This window comes from Rissa tridactyla, chromosome 1 (genome assembly GCF_028500815.1).
Source record: "Rissa tridactyla isolate bRisTri1 chromosome 1, bRisTri1.patW.cur.20221130, whole genome shotgun sequence".
Taxonomy (NCBI): domain Eukaryota; kingdom Metazoa; phylum Chordata; class Aves; order Charadriiformes; family Laridae; genus Rissa; species Rissa tridactyla.
In genome coordinates, this window is record NC_071466.1 from 39469333 (window position 1) to 39485921 (window position 16589).

Below are 16589 nucleotides of genomic sequence, written 5' to 3' on the forward strand. Positions count from 1 at the left end.
TTGTGTCAGGCTTCTTGAGAGCACAGAAGAGATTAGGATTTAGAATAAAACACTTTTTCAATCTACTTTGTAGAGAGACTTTCACATAGGTCCTTCTAGACATTCCCTTATTCAGCTGTCGGTTGCTTTTAAGTCATTTTAAAAAGTAATGATGAGGATTTGTCTCTCCCCTCCCCTTCTTATGGTGACTTAAAGCAAAGCTTGAAAAGCCTTGATTTGAGTAAACAGATAAGGTTTTAAAATGCATAGCTAGAACAGACATTTTAACTGTGATCTTGAAGTTATTTGCACAAAGAATATACAGATTATCAGAGAAACCTCTACCAATGGCTTCTTGAGGACTTTTCAATCTAGGTCCCCATTTCTGCTGCAGTTAATTGAAAAGAGTTTTCAGGACTTTACTCCTATCTTTTCATTAGACACTACTAAATTTGGCATCCCTAGCTTGAGGGCCTTTCTCCATTATTTATAGATCTGGTAGACTTGCAGAGACTGGATGGATGAATGGTCTTCCATAAGCATAACTCTTTCATTCCCACCATCCCCTTTTCAAGCTACATTATAAAATTTTATATTTCAGAAAGGACATTTAAATGTACAGTGCCAGAATCTCAGTAGGGGAAAAGGAAAGTAATTCTGTATTGTGTTCATAGGCCTTATTAACAATGTCATGAATCTTGTGTTTATTCTGTGTATATTAAGCACAAAGAAAACGCACAGTGTTACAAAACCTAAATGGTCATGTTTTACAGTTTAGCATTCACCAATGTGAAAACCTGTTTATGGTATGAAGTTGTGGAAAATGAGGTTCTTCTTATTTTCAAAGATTTTTGGCTTCATTCTTAACCAGTGCAAATTGCTACAGTTCTTTTGAATTTAGTGAATCTTTTCCATGTTCTTTTTTTTTTTTTTTTCATCTACCACTTCTGAGATACTGGTAAGACAAAATGAACTTGCTTGATTTCAAATATACTTCTTATTGTATAGGACACCTCTGATAATGTGCTGCCTGTCTCATTTAGCAAAGTAAATCTTACAACTCTTTATAATGCATTACAAATAATTAAAATATCACTAGTGAGCTTTAGTAACATAGCCTATTTTTTATGAAAGTGAAAACCTAATGTAATACTGGTGGTGCTCATATAACATCACAGAATTTCTTTTTTTTTTTTTCTTTCTTTTTTTCTTTTTCTTCCAGTAATCCTCTTTATGGGCTTAAAGAAAAAAAGATAATATCAAGGTCTTTGGTGGCTCTAGGACATTGATTGCCAAACCTAACCATTCTTCCAAATATCAGTAAACTAGGAGCAGCAGACTGCTGTGAGCTATTTTTCAGCCAAAAGGATTAGATTTGTCTCTTAGACGGGTCTGACATCTAATATAGATTTCCAATGGGTTGAGTTTCGCCAGTCATAGTTGTGACTTTGAGAGAAGACTTGCAGCTTTCTGAGGGTGGAGTATGTCCCCTGCTGGGGAACTGAAGCATGCATCTCAAGCCCTGGCACAGCAAATCTTCCGTATTACCTGTTTTTAAGAAAGCTTCAGTTGAGCTGTGGGGATGTACCCATGTGGTCAAATCTTCAGGGACAACTTCTGTTACTGCTACACAGCACAGTGGCTTCTGGATTCAAATAATGAGGCAGCTATGGTTATTTAGGGTCGGCAAAGAAGTAGGAAGAAAAAAAAAAAAGGAGGAAAAAAAATTAAGCATTGCGTCTTAGACAGTTAACGTGTTTTTAGCCTTTGTTCCAGGGACACACTATAAAGACATATTGTCTCAGACTCGCACCGCTGTTTGTATGCAGAAGCACAGAAAGAGGACTGTAAAATAATTAAGGGAAAGTAACAAGCTGCACTTGTTAATGAAATTCAATTTTGATTTATTTTCATAAAAGTACCAGCATTATTTATGTAAACAATACAAACTGCATCTGCTATTTAGCTTTGTGTGAGATTTTCCATATCACTGAGGTTTAGGGAATATCACTTAGGGAGAAAAGCAATTTTAAGGTTATCATGTGAGTGACAAAGACATTAATCTGACAAGATATGCTCAAGAGACTCAAGATGCAATTGTAGAATTCTTTTTGGCGCTCTCACCCATAATTTCATGGAGCTCAGTGTAATTAACACACTTCATGGGATTTAAGTAACATTTGTTACTTCTCCATCAGAATGCAAATTCGAGTATGATATGGATCTGTACAGAAGACAGCAACAACTGTTCCCTAGGTAATAACTTGTGTACTGTTTCCCACTGCAAAAAATAAGGTGTGGGGGGGAAGGTGACAGAGAATGCATTACTCAGGTTTTATTAGGAAGTTAACATATGTTTTATAGCTGCTGCAAATGCAGAAACCAGACATGTCATAAAATTAACAAAAATTAAATGGTTTATTGTCAGCTTGAAAATTTTAGGCCTCATTTTCTTAAAAGTTGTATGAAATAATTAAATCTGCAGGCTCTGTGCGTGTCTGTGTGTGTGTGTACAAATAGGTGTGCAATCAGCTAGGACAAACATCAGTAGGTCAGAAACATCTGTTAATTCTTAAACAGGAAGAAAGCATTATAACCAAAGAGAGTCAGTAATTATAGATGTGCATGTGTGTGCGTGTGTGCATGTATTTACAGTACAGCAATACATATGAGCATTCAAAGGAGAGGTGGCAGATGCACCATCCCAGGAGACATTCAAGGTCAGGTTGGATGGGGCTCTGAGCATCCTGATCTAGTTGAAGATTTCCTTGCTTATTGCAGGGGGATTTGGACTGGATGACCTTTAAAGGTCCCTTCTAACCCAAACTATCCTATGATTCTATGATTCTAAATCAAGAATCTTATTTCTTCTGTAATAGGTCAACGTACAATAAAAGAACAGATTAGAAGACTGTTTACTTCCCTGTCCTACATTCCATGTAGGAAGACAAAAGACTAACCCAAGTCTATACCATGTAAGGAGAGATCAAGTGGTCCTGATTATCTATGTTTTTCATCATGAAATTGAAAAAATAAAAATAAATTTCATGCTGCAAACAGCCTATTAGAAAAGAAAGAACAAATTATGCAAATAATTAATTAGTCACCACTACATTTCTCTAGAAATAACCCTCTGAGACAGGAAAGATCTAGATTTTAGACTTCTTAATCATACTTGAGTACAAAGTGAATAAATGCACAAATGCATAATGCATACAGAACATATAAGTTGAATAAATGAAGTGGGGCGTACAGTACACATTAGTTTATTAATGCTTCAGATTTTCCTTGATGTCCTTCAGGCGCATTATTAGCTGCCTTAAGGATGATCAGATTTATCCTCATCTGCTCTTTTTTTTTTTCCCTGCAGATGAAATAAATAAATAAATAAACAAACCTGTACAATGAAGTTTTCCTTAATGCATTTGGCATTGGCAGAACACTAATCTGAGAGAACTCTTAAGCTGTCAACATCACAGAATGGGAGATTCAACTAATTTATCCCATAAGTCTCTTATTTTTATTCAACTAGAACTGAAATGTTTTTGTTTTTTAGGATGAATTTGAGGTATTACTACTCCTTTATATTTTTAATTCAAAACAAATTTTAAGAAAAACTGAATTGCTAAACTGGCTAAAACTGCACGTGAAATCAAATCAAAGTCCTATTATCATACAAGGCAAGAGAAAAAATTTGTAGATTCCAGAGTGTCATTCGTGCTTTTGATTTTGAAGCTCTACCATATATTTATTTCTGCAGAAAACTTGATATACCTCCTAAAAGAATGAGAAATGAACTTTAAATGTTTTAAGAAAGATTTCTTGTTCATAGGCATATGGAGGCACTCAGATGAGCAGTGAAGCATCACCACTGACATGAGCCCACAAATAAACAGGAGAGGCAGACTAAAAGAGACTCGAGATACGGGTTTATCCCAATGGGAGACATATGAGACATATGTGCTGTAAATAAAAATACTCTGTTCTCAGTCCAGCCTGATTTTCATGCTATCAAACTAAGAAGGAATTCTTCCTAGTGCCTCTTTACTGATGGTCTATTTATGCCTGGGAAGATTTTTCCTCACAACCTTTTCCTGGTCCTTGTGATTGTCTGCCTCTAACCTCTTCCCTGCCCTGCCCTGAATCTTATCTAAAAGTGAAATTATAATAATTAATTTATCACACATGCAGTTCAGCTTCTTGGCAACGGCTAGATTTGTGCTGCGTGTTCCTAGTGCAATACTAAATGCCTCATCTCAGTAGATCTTCAGGCCACGGGTTGTATCGTGCATCTATTTTGTGTATTAGTGGTCTGCTATATCATGTGAAATCACCTATTGCTAGGCACTTAGTGCAGATAATTCTGAGAAATGTAATTTAATTGTGAGACACTTATAAGATGGTATCTAGGATTTAAAGCCAAGCCATATCTTTATAACCTTCTGCAACCCACTCCTGAAGCTCTAAGCGGCTCAATTTTCATTTGCACATTTATATGGCTTTCTGACACCTGCTGCCCAATAACTGGTGCCATAAGCAATTCATTCTTAATCTATGTAACTAAAACAGTGATTTCAACATCCCTAGTTTAATGTGCTGTTTTGTCAAAACACCAATGTTGTGTCTTTTTTGAAGAGCCTAAGAAATGGCAATGAACTTGTTCATATGAAACAAATGTTGTGCAGCTAGGTATTCTGGTAGTCGAGGTAGAAAAATCTTCATGAAATACGCAATGTAAGTGTTTTTAAATGTATGATGTAGTTTAAAATAGGTGATGTTTTAAATTATTTTCTTCATAAAAGATCTATTCTAAGAGGCTCAGTTTGTCACTTATTTTCTGAAATAGAATATATATATTTTTAAGTTCTTATTCTGCAGAAACTGTATTTTTCTGGTAGACAACCTGTTTTTTTCTTCCTAAAATTTATGCACAGTAAGTTTCTGTATCTTCTTGCCCTAGAATTAAAATGGCACAACTGCTACTTTAAAAAGTTATAAATAAGAAGCTTTATCAAAACAAAACCCAGATCCCCCAGAAATATTAAAACGTTTTCTCTTGTTTATACTAGAAAAAGTTAAGGCAAGGTATATAGCCTTACTCTGTGCTTCAAGCTAAAATCAGTGGTTCTTGTACAAATGGAGAACCAAATTCCAGTATCAGCAGCCCTTAGTCCTGGGTCAATAGTCATTCTCTAAGCCCCAACACCATTTCCTAGATTCACAAATATGCTGCCAGGCATGAACTTGCTGATTTCAACTCTTTTAGTTGTGTTCATGAACAGAAGTGATGTCTAAGCTATCCAGGACTCAAATTACACAGAACTTTAAAGGTCAGTATTACTACCTCCAACTATGGCCGGAAATTAATAGGAAGTTCATGGGACTGCAACTGTTTCTTTTTTCTGTCCCTGTCAAGACTATGTGTTGGTAAATTTTGTATCTAATAAGGGCAGTCTTCATGCCAGTCCTAAAAATCCATTAGTGGGAATACTGCACATTGTACAGTTTGCACAGTGGGAATTCTAGGTGCATTCAAGACTGCTCTAAATCCAAGCTTTTCAAATCTGACAGATGTTTTATTACCCCCTGAAATGCTTTAGAAGATTCTTCCTGGTATTTCCTGTGCTGTGGTCTTTTAAATTCCATGCAAAGTGGTCAGTTTCCCTGGTATATGAAAATATGACACTGTAGTAAGTATAAATCAGTTGGAGATGATTTATGCATAAGTGACAAGGGCAAATCCCTTGTATGAAAAGCCATGGATTTTCCCATTCAGGAAATCTGGCATCCCATTAACTGAAGCTGCAAGTATTGCAGCAAGAAAAATCTGCGTAACTCAGAACCGAATCACCATTTCAGTGTTTGGGAATTGGGCACACGTGATTCATAACAAGGCCCGTGTACTGTTCAGGTCCCTGGAATGCTCTTACTTTGCATATGCCCCTTGAAGAGTTGAAATACTCCCCTTGAGTATACCACCCAAAAGAATGAAAACACTTCTCCCAACACATGAAACTGACTTTGAACCAACTCAGCCCCACACCAGAACTTCCCAGTTCTTATCTCATGGTTGTCTTATCTCCAGAAAATGAAATCTGCTTTGGACTTCCATTCAGCGGAGACCAGCATGAGGAGCTGCAGCATATGAACTCACTGGAAGTTTTTCACTACTCATGAAATTCTCTCAGAAGCAAAAAATAAGCTGCTAAAAATAAATATTAACATCCTATCATCATCTCATTTCCCATGGCCCACCTTTGTCCTGTGCTTCCGCGGACATTCTTCTCTAGCAGTCTAAGATTATTATATTTTTGTCAGACAAGAATGTCTTGAAAATGAGCTGGATCACAAAGAGTTCAGGTTTTGCTCAATATATTTGATTCCACAAAGTAAATCAAAGGATTCCTCATCTCATAAAGATGCATGATAAATTTCATCCAATTGGATGTACTTATTTCTGCCTAGTTGACATTAGTCATTGTGTTAAGCTTGCATTTACCTTCTAATTGTGCTTATGTTGCCTACAGCAACTAAAGCTTTAAAACAGGTTTCATCAGCCAAGAAAACTAAAGCAAGTAATTGTTCCTAAAATTTCTTCTGTTTAATTCTGGTTAAAACTTGATTTTTTCCTAGCTCAGTGGCCTAAGAAGTAGTAGTAATTGGCTTATTACTATGTAGTATTTGTAAGCATCAACAGTAAACCTGCTTATGCACAGTTATTCTATGCCTACAGGGCAGAAGCATGGTTTATGTGAGTTGTGTGTGGTTTCATAATGATTATTGAATTGTTCCTTAGGTTCTTCATATGCTTGTTGAAGTCATGCTGGGAAGCATACAAGAACTGATTATATGTATGTTTATATTTATATTTATGCTTATATTTGTTTTTCTGTTTATATTATTTACATTTACATTAATATTGAAATCTGTATTAATATTTATATCTGTATTTATATACATCTACATACTGTCTGAAGTCCAAATCAAAAGCTTTGCTGTAGAAAAGTATATGCCTCAAATAACTCCAGTCAGATCTGTACATAGCTTAAACCAAGATAACACACTGACTTCTTCAGTACATTACTGATTTACGACACCTGAACAGCTGAGTCCACGTGTTGAAAGAATGACTGTTTTTTAACATTCTGGTGTCACAGAAGCAGAAGATTGGCTCTTATGGATTCAGTCAGAGGTCCAAACCCAGTGACAAATGGCAGCTACTTAAGGTAATAATAAAATGTTTAAAATTATGTAATAATAAAATGTTTAAAATTATGTAAAAATAGAGCAAGAACAGGGTAGCATACTACTCAGGATACTTTTCCAGCTTTGTGTGTATTAGGGGAATTCCTAAACTAGAGATTGTATCTCAGTGTTTAACAGCCCTTCATAAGTTTCCATTTATTTGTCTAATTGATTTTTGAATTCACTTAAAATTTTGGCCTACAAACTATTCTGTAACAAAGAGTTCCAAAGTTTAGTCATATGCTAAATGAAAAAAAAAAAAAAAGTTTTAAATCTATTACCTTACAATTTCATCTAATGGCTCTGATAATTATTTAGTTATGTAAAAGATTGTCATGTTCTGGTTTTCTTCCCCAATAATTCTTAGGGGTTTAAGTTTGGTTGGTTGGTTTGGGTTTGATTGTCAGGGAACACTGACCTAACATTTCCATAGGTGTATCCAAAGTAGCTGAAAATATATTTTCTGGGTTAACAATGTCTAGTTTAAAGCCTTTCACTGTTTATAGACAGTGAGAATTTCCATGTCTTTTTGCCATGTGCATAGCTCTGTATGCGTTGCCTCTGCCTCTTTATCACCCAGTTGGTACTACCAGGAGCTTTTGCAACCTTTCACAGAGTGGGATTTTCATTGTTAAAACTGATCATTTACTCTTGCTATTGTTTTCTGTCCTTTAGTTATTTATTAATCTCCTGTCCTTCAGTTATCTATAAATCCACAGGTGGAGGTTCCTTTTTATAATCCATGACAGTTTTGCTTATTTGAGGGCTTGTATAGAGGACCTTGTCAGAAGTTTTTTGAAAATCCAAGCACAGTGTGTCAACCAGATACAGATCACCCTTGCCTCTATGTTCATTTATTCTTTCTAAGAAATTTAAAAAAAGCACATAATTTTCTCTACAAAATTTATTTTTATTCCTCCCCATTTTACTGCATTTATCTATGTGTCTATGAATCCTATTCTACCAATCTACCTGTAAAGAATTAGACATACAACTTCCTAGTTTTCTGCATCTTCCCCACATCTCCCCTGCCAAATTTCTCTAAGGATCCTTTAAAAAAAAGGACATAAAAATTGCTAACTTCTATTCTTCTCATACAGAAGCTGACATAAGCAATAGTATAAGATCTATGATCAAATGACAAGGTCATATTTGAGTTATTGAAGAACCCCTGGGCGTATATCATCTTGGCAATTTGTTACTATTCATTTATCTATTTGGTCTAAAATAACTTCTATTGACATTAAATTTAAGATAGTTCCTACAGTTCATCCTTTGCAAAGAAAACAGCCATTGTGGGAACCTTCCTAAACTCTTCTGTGGTGAGTATCAATGTAAAGAACTCATTTAATTTTTCTACCGTGGTCTTATCTCCTTTGAGTTCTCCTATTACACCTCCATCATCTATCAGCTCTGCGGACTCTCTGGGAGACATTATGCTTCTGATGGGTTAGAAAGAAGGTTTATTATGAGTTTTCATGCCTTTCACAAGCTTGTCCTCTAAATCTTTTTTTGGTCTTAGCCTGATTCTACATTGAACTTTTCACAGCTCATGATATTCGTATCTTCCTTACATGGCTATAAATTCCACTTTTGAGAGTAAGATTTTAAAGAGTTTCATTATTCTGCTGTTTATCAATACCATAATTTTGTTGATCACCATGAACCTTACAGAATTTCCATTACACATTCAATAATTTTATCCTTTAAGGTTCTCCTTTAAATTTTTTGGGTGTTTTTCTAGTCTTGCTAGTTTTTATAGAGTTACCCTCGTTTATATGTATATGTGCGTGTATGTGTGTAATTTTTTTTTTTTCATTCCTATAGGGAAGAGGAATTTAAATGTACTATAGTCAGGATTTCAGAATGGCTCTTCAGTAGTAAAAATTTCAGTAAGTTCTTATGCTCTGTTCAGAATTCTATAAAAAATAGCTGCTCCAAGAGGCAATCATTATAGCATCTAAAATTAGTTTTTAGAACGTGTCCCAAAATTACTTTTTACCAATCTTCATGGGAATAATTGAGTTGTTCATTATTACTGAGTTTTCTGCCATTGTAATCTCTCTCATCTCCCTTTGCATGTCCCAGTCAATATACCTATCCTATTCAGGTGATTAATAACACAACCTTCCTACCATATTCTCTCTATTTAGACAAGAAATATTCAAATCAGAGGGAATGTTTCTTGTTGATACAATTGATTTGTTTACCTTGTTTGACTTTATCTTCACCTTTACCACTAAACAACCTTAGGCTTCAAGTCAGGATATGCAGAGACGACTGTGACCACACTGCTTAAAGTTAGTCCTCTTTAGAGAAAAATGCATATGTTCACAAGGTTTACAACTTGACCACGGTTTCTTCTGGTCCCTGTGTTCTGGTCTTAAGATGTAATTTTTATTTTTGTGCATGATTTTTCAGTTCAAAGTACCTGAGAAAGATAGTGTGACGGCTATACTCCAATACATCAGAATGGGGGCTGGGAGAAAACATAGTGGGGGTGGATGCATCAGGGTATGCCTGGAGAGCAAATGTGTTCTCATACACTTGGATTTAATCTAAATCCAAATGCTACAATTCATTTCACCTGAAAAAACAGCTGGGTAGTCGACACTGTACACGAAGAGCACATAAACCCTTCAGTGAACCTCAGAGCTACGAGGTTGTATATAGCAGATACATCTCCGTACCTCTGTAACTTAAAGGTGTAGTAACACCCACTTGCCAGTACAGTCTGACCTATCGCTCCCATTGAACTTGTAACGTGATACTGCAGTATTTCACATAGTATCTTCACTTCTATCAGGCTTTTTATATGCTTATTAATTCTGAATTTGAGAGAATGTATGTATTTGGGTACGACATGACTGGTCATTTTTAAGGTGTCGTGACTAGGTATGACTTCGTTTAATTGGAGTTCTTCACTATTTCTTACCTATATCTTAGGTATAAATAGCCTCGCCTCAAATACTGTCCCCCACTCCACATTTTATTGTAAAAAATTAGGCTAATTTAATTTACATTGGGGTAAATGTTCAAGAACTAATTTCAAACTTGTCAGGTTTTTCCACATAGATCTACCAGAAGCCACCATACAATTTGTGGTAAATGACCACAACTTGAACCCTGTGTTTCCAAGTGTTCTTGCAGCAGGTCTAAATGTGCTCTTTGTTATTTGTTATTTGTCTTTTCTTTCCAGCATAGTTTGCCATACTAGTACTAGAATATGAATTTTCAGTGTAAAGATGATCTTTGCTACGTGTCTAAGAATAGGATAGTTCCAATGGGAAACTGCAGCTCCTCATTAACAATTGGAGTTTCTCCCAGAGACATGAATAGCTACTTCACTGACACGCAGAAGCAGCTAAAAGAGTTTCAGGTAACAGGTAGGTGTTGATTCTGACCTAGAAATCCTTAAATGATTTTATGCCTTGTTACCTGAGAAACCAACTTTCTCCCGTTGTGTTTTCACCATTAGAAACAGCTTAAGAGCTCTGCTTCGCACATGCTAAGTTCACAGGGTGATAAGGCATTAGTATTAGTGTCCAGTCTTCAGACATACATACTGAAGCATATTTTCTAAGTGTTTCACTAACACCTAGATTTCCATTCTGGATATTCAAGGAATACCCAGAAAATTAATTTAATTTCCAGCCTTTCTTGAGGCTGATGGGATTCACTAGGAGAGGTGTAGGAAGGCTGTATGTAAAGATCACTGTTCAATTTTGTTTCAAAAGATCATCTTCTCTTCTGGAATGTCTTTTTTTTTCTCTTTTTTCCTTTTTCCTTTTTGGTGTAATATCTGAGATGTGGGAAGTATATATAAAAAAAAATTATTGAGATAAAGTTTGAAAATGTATGTGAATCTGGTTTCTCATATTGGCCAGGAAATTTAGGTTAAGAGAGATCTGAATTTTGTTACTATGTGGCATTGGATAGCAGTAAATAAGACAAACTGGTCTTGGTTTTAAGTTGAATTTTTTTTTTTCCTCATGTTGGCAGCCAGCACTGTCAAAGTAATTTTTGTTTGGGAGAAATGCTTTTGCTCTACAGCATCCAATGAGAGTGGACATAGTAGCAAGGATGTGGCAGCAGGTAACACATACTTGCACACATTTCCTTTGCCTCTATGAAAGTTAGAGTGTTTACAGGATCTGCATGTGTCCCCGTATGCTTTTCTTCAGTGGACGTTTTTCTTTTTTTTGCTTTTCAGAGCTTTCTTCTATATCTGTAACCAATAGCGCGTATGCACGACAAATGAGTCTTTAATGGAATAAAACCACACGCACACAGAAAAAGCAGCCATCCTTACATTAGCCTGCTTGAGAAAAGATAAACTTTTCACTTAAATTAACGCACCTATTTCTGCAGCCATGTACACTAAAGAGACAATATTGTAACCTGAACAACAACTAGCAGAAAAGCCCAGAACTGCTTCACCTACACCTGACTTCTGCACATCTCATTTACTGACTTCATAACAAAGACACTTCACACGGAAGACTGTGAAAATGTTTCTACATGAGTTATCATTAGAAGATTACACTGTCATCTTCCTCTTACTAAAACTGCATGATTGAGAACAGAGAGGAACTTTCCTGCACTCTCTTATATAGCTGGTAAAAGATGGTTCTGAAGACATATTGCTGGAGAGCTAAATAATTTAAAATAAAATTAATGACTAAAGTGAATATAGCCAGGAAAGTAAACTGTAAATGTAGACTTACTGAAAAACACATGTTAAAAAGCAAAAAAATGTGTCACATAAAATTATATTAAAACAGGCCAATTTATTCAAACTAGAAGGTTTGTGGGGGGTTTGTTTGTTTGTATTTAAATGAACTAACTCCGGACTAGTTCTTCAGTATTAGAAATTCTGGCGGATAGCTACTTAGAATTTTAAGTTTTGTATCTGACAGACTTTTTCTTGTTAATATATCTGCCTGTTGCCATACTGCATCTCCTCAAATGGCCAGTGCTTTAATAAAATTTGATGGAGAGGAGCATCAGAAGGAATCTAGTGCAGCTTATAGGTTTCAAAAGCAGATTTTGGAAGATGTTGGTGTAAATATTTATCTTCTGTGAGGCCCCAGGACAACCCATGGTAAACATAAACTCTGTTTCTCATCCAGCTGACAAAAGAACTGTCTGATTCACATCAAGGCTATCCCAGCCATGCTAGACATCAGTGAAAAGGAAATAGCAGAAAGAGCTGTAATTAGTCATTGCTAATTTAACAGCATTTATCACTAACTTATCAGAACTATATGAACACATGCAGTTATTAGCTATATGAATAAATTTGTGCTTCTTTGCAGCATTGAAATTTTGATATTTTTCCATTCTTTACAGTCCCTTTTCCTTATTTCTAATAATTTCCTTTACCCCTTTATTCTTTCCTTGCTGCCTTCTACTCCTTTTTTGATTTTTTTTTCTCTTTTTTCTTCTTTCTTCATTTCAAGGCCTGCTTCTGTGTCTTTCCCAGAGCATTTAATCTTCTCTCATACCTCTTTCCTAGCTCAGAATAACATTGTCACTTCATCACCTGCACACAAGTACATACATTCACAGTTTTTGCTCTCTTTCCTCCTTTTCCAGTAACACTGTCTCTAAAAAAATATAGTTAAAAGGACTCTGTGAAAGTTAAAATGTCTACACCTTCCTTATCTGCTTTGCAAAAGAGGGGAAACATTATGACTTATTGCTTTGTCTTTCCTCACAAAATGTTTGCAAAGACCTATGTTGTCTATAAGGAGAGAACACAAGGTTTAAGCACCCAAGTTAGATGTCTCAGGTAGCTGAAGATGGGTGAACATTATCTGGCCTACATATGCCAACATTTGCACTGTAGCAGAAATACCCACAAATCACTTGTTAATTCAGAAATGATTAACTCTCAACATCAACGGGGCTCTAATTCTCCATCCTGCAAGAGAAAGATGATGATATTACTTCCTTAACCTAACATGTCTGTTCAGACATCTGCTGCTTAGGTGGCAAATCATACTAGCTCCTATCAGTATTTATTCAGGAAAGAAACCTTCTGAAATCACTACTGCTCCTCAGGGGGCAATTACTGTCTGGTGTTTAAAAATCCTGTGTATCTGTGCAGCCCTTTGAAGGTGTATGGAACTGATAAAAGCATACTGTGGTTGGCCTTCCACAAACTTAGTGTTACTTGTTTTTTGCAGCTCTGCACTGTACCTATAGGCTAAATCTTTTCCCATGATGCCCTTCTAGACCATTGAGACCGTTCCATTGGTAAAGTTTCATGTATACAAATGAATACCACAAATGTAATTGTATGTGTAATTAGAGTAAATTTATATATTTGAAGAGCTGGAGAATTGAAGAACTGACTTGTAAGAATTGATAAATTTATATAATTGAAGCAACTGATACATTTATATAATTGAAGCTTTGTATATTCTATTTTGTCTAATATTTATTCTAATTTTTCCTTGTTGATTTAGCCCATTACTTTTTATTTTATCTTTATTAATTAATAAGAATAAATGTCCCCATCATCCTAATATTTCTTTATATTGTTTTAGATAATAATTGGTTTCCCTTCTGATTTTTTTCCTTTTTTTAAAAAAAAAAGTGTAGCCTAAATGCATTACTTTTTCTGAAGCTTCATCAGTATGAAGCAGTTAATTGTCTATTACTTGCTTATTGTACATACAGTACTACCTTGCAATATTTATGGGTTTGCAATGTTATCAGGCAGTTTATTTATATTTACTTAGTAATGGTGTGGTCCTTTCTTTGTGCTGGTACTGTTGACCAAATATATAATTTTTACTTTTTTCTGGGGAACTCATCCCCATTCCTATCAGCATTAATTATATACTACAAACTCATTAGGTCAGAAAAACAAGTGGATCTGTACCGTGCATTCTGCCCCAGCGAAGACTCTCAGAAGGGTAAGAATTAAAGGAGTAGATCCCAGTCTGGTTAAAAAAAAATTCCAGGATCTGCTTCAGGGTGCAGCTTATTGCTTCCCAAAAAGCCCTTTGAGTTGCGGATCCAACCCAAATTTTGTATGTTAAATATTCTTGAGTAGTATGGGAGATTCTCATGTGGAGAAGTGAACCCTCCCGACTGAACCAATCCAGGGAAAATCACCTTTCCTTCTTATGACATTGCTGACAATTTGGAGCGGACAAAGCTTTTGCAGCGATTTGTGTTGTCTGTTTTCTGTTTTGTTTTAAAAGTTTTGTGGCACTATTTATAAATATCTAAGGAAATATAACTTGTTGTGGTTTATATCTTCTACTTTTTTTTTTTTTATTAGCATGCTTTCTACTTTGTTTTCCAAGCACACAGTGAAAATATTAAGTAGAATTGGACTCATGACCCAGAGCAGACCTCTGTAGGCCACACTTGATACTTCTTCCTAACCTGACACTGAACCATTAATAATTGCTCTGTGGGTTGAGTTTTTTCTTGTTGTTGTTGTTGCTTTTTTTTTTTTCTTCTCTTCAGCATTGTATTTATTTACCACTGATTGCATTTAATCAAAATTTCTCTAGTTTCCTTACGAGAATGTCATGTGGAACTGTATCAAATTCTTTATTAAAATCAAGACGTAGTAAGTCCACAGCATTTCCTTTATCCACTAAGCTTGTTATCCTATCAGTGAAAGAAATGAGGTTAGTTCAGCATGATTCGTTTTTGATGAGCCCATGTTGCCTACTATTTACAAGATATTTTCCTCCAGGTGCTTACAAATTATCTGCTTTATTAATTGTTCTAGCATTTTATCAAGTATTGAGTTTATACTTATCAGTCAGTGTGGTTTTATCAAATACCATGAAGATAACTGCCCATCTTGAACATATTGTAAATAGGGATTTATAAAAATGCTCTGCTGTTTAATTCTTTATCTAGATTAAGAGGGTTTTCTTTACTTTCAATGTTCAGGATGATTTTAGACTAAAAGGATGTTTTTTAACAATATGTAATAATGTAATAAAAGAACATCTGTCACAGAAAAGAACACTAAGTTAAATCTTACTGTAATACCTTGACCCCACCACACACCGTCCACGCGAGGACCTGTCTGTATGTCAGCTACTATTTCATTGCCCTACCTGTTTGCTGAAGTTTTCTGCAACACCTGAGCTATGACCCATGGAAATTGCTATCAGACATCAGAGTATTCATCAGGGAAATCACCGATGCTTAAGGCCTATAGTAGATACCGACTTCAGCCTGAGATGAATTGTGCCCTAGAACGCTCTACATCGATTATGAAGGGACCCAGCCTAACCTAGTCAGATATGAACATACACCTTTGTCCTCGTTCTGAATTTCTAGTCTCTCCACTCAAAAGTTGAATGAACTTTCACATGGGGAGATTTCTCCTGTGCAACTCCAACATGAGACAGAGAGTAAGCTTCGCAGCTGTGTTTTTCTCCTTCGCTGATTCCAGAATATTGGGAACCCAGATGTGTAATAGATGCACCCCTTGTTGGCAGTCAGATGGAATGCTGCAGTTTCTGTCAGTAATCAAAAATCCATTATTAAAGGGAACTGGGATTATTTCCTTAATTCCACTGTTATCAACTGCTTGATGAGAACTCTAGGTCCTGATTTAAGTAACATTTAATTAGCACAGTTGCAGAGAGGTAAAACATTTCTGAAGTAAATTAAATTGCATCTGTTCAAGCTACCAGTGATTTTGTCTTTGTCTAGATTTTCTTAGTATAATCAGTCAAATCTGGTTTTAACCATCAGAATTACAAAAAGTGCTTCTGTAGCATTGGTAAAATAGAGTAAGTGACATTTTCACTCCTCCCACTAGTTATTTAGCAAGATTTGACAAACGAAACCTTACTCTCTCTTTATCCAAAGAATCCTTTGCGAGAACTGCATAATAGTTAAGTGCTCAAAGCAAGAGATCTTCAATCTATTGCCCTACAAAGGCTTTAGGAAGAAATACGAAAAAAGTATGGTACTGTGCCCATTAGAAACCCAAAGCATTGATTTAGTGTAGTAAAAAGAGCCTCAGCATTCTGGAAGCAAGACCTGACGAGGTGGAGAAAAATCTAGGGATTAAGGATTAAATATTCACAGAAAATGATATTTATTTCCTCTTTTTCAGGCAAAAAAAATAAAACAAAACACCTTTTCTTTTTTTTTTCTTTAATTTCTTTCCCCTCTGCCTCAGAATCAGCAGACAAGAGAAATGGTAAGAAACACCTCTGTTAGATTATAAAGCAGCTAACCTCAGGTAATAAGACCAGGCTGTCATATTCCTCATACAGTGAGAGAACATATTCTTCATGTGGTGATGCCCTTGTGTCACAGTTTGGGCTAGACTGGCCAGTGAGATGAGCAAGAGATGGGATGGAAAAACC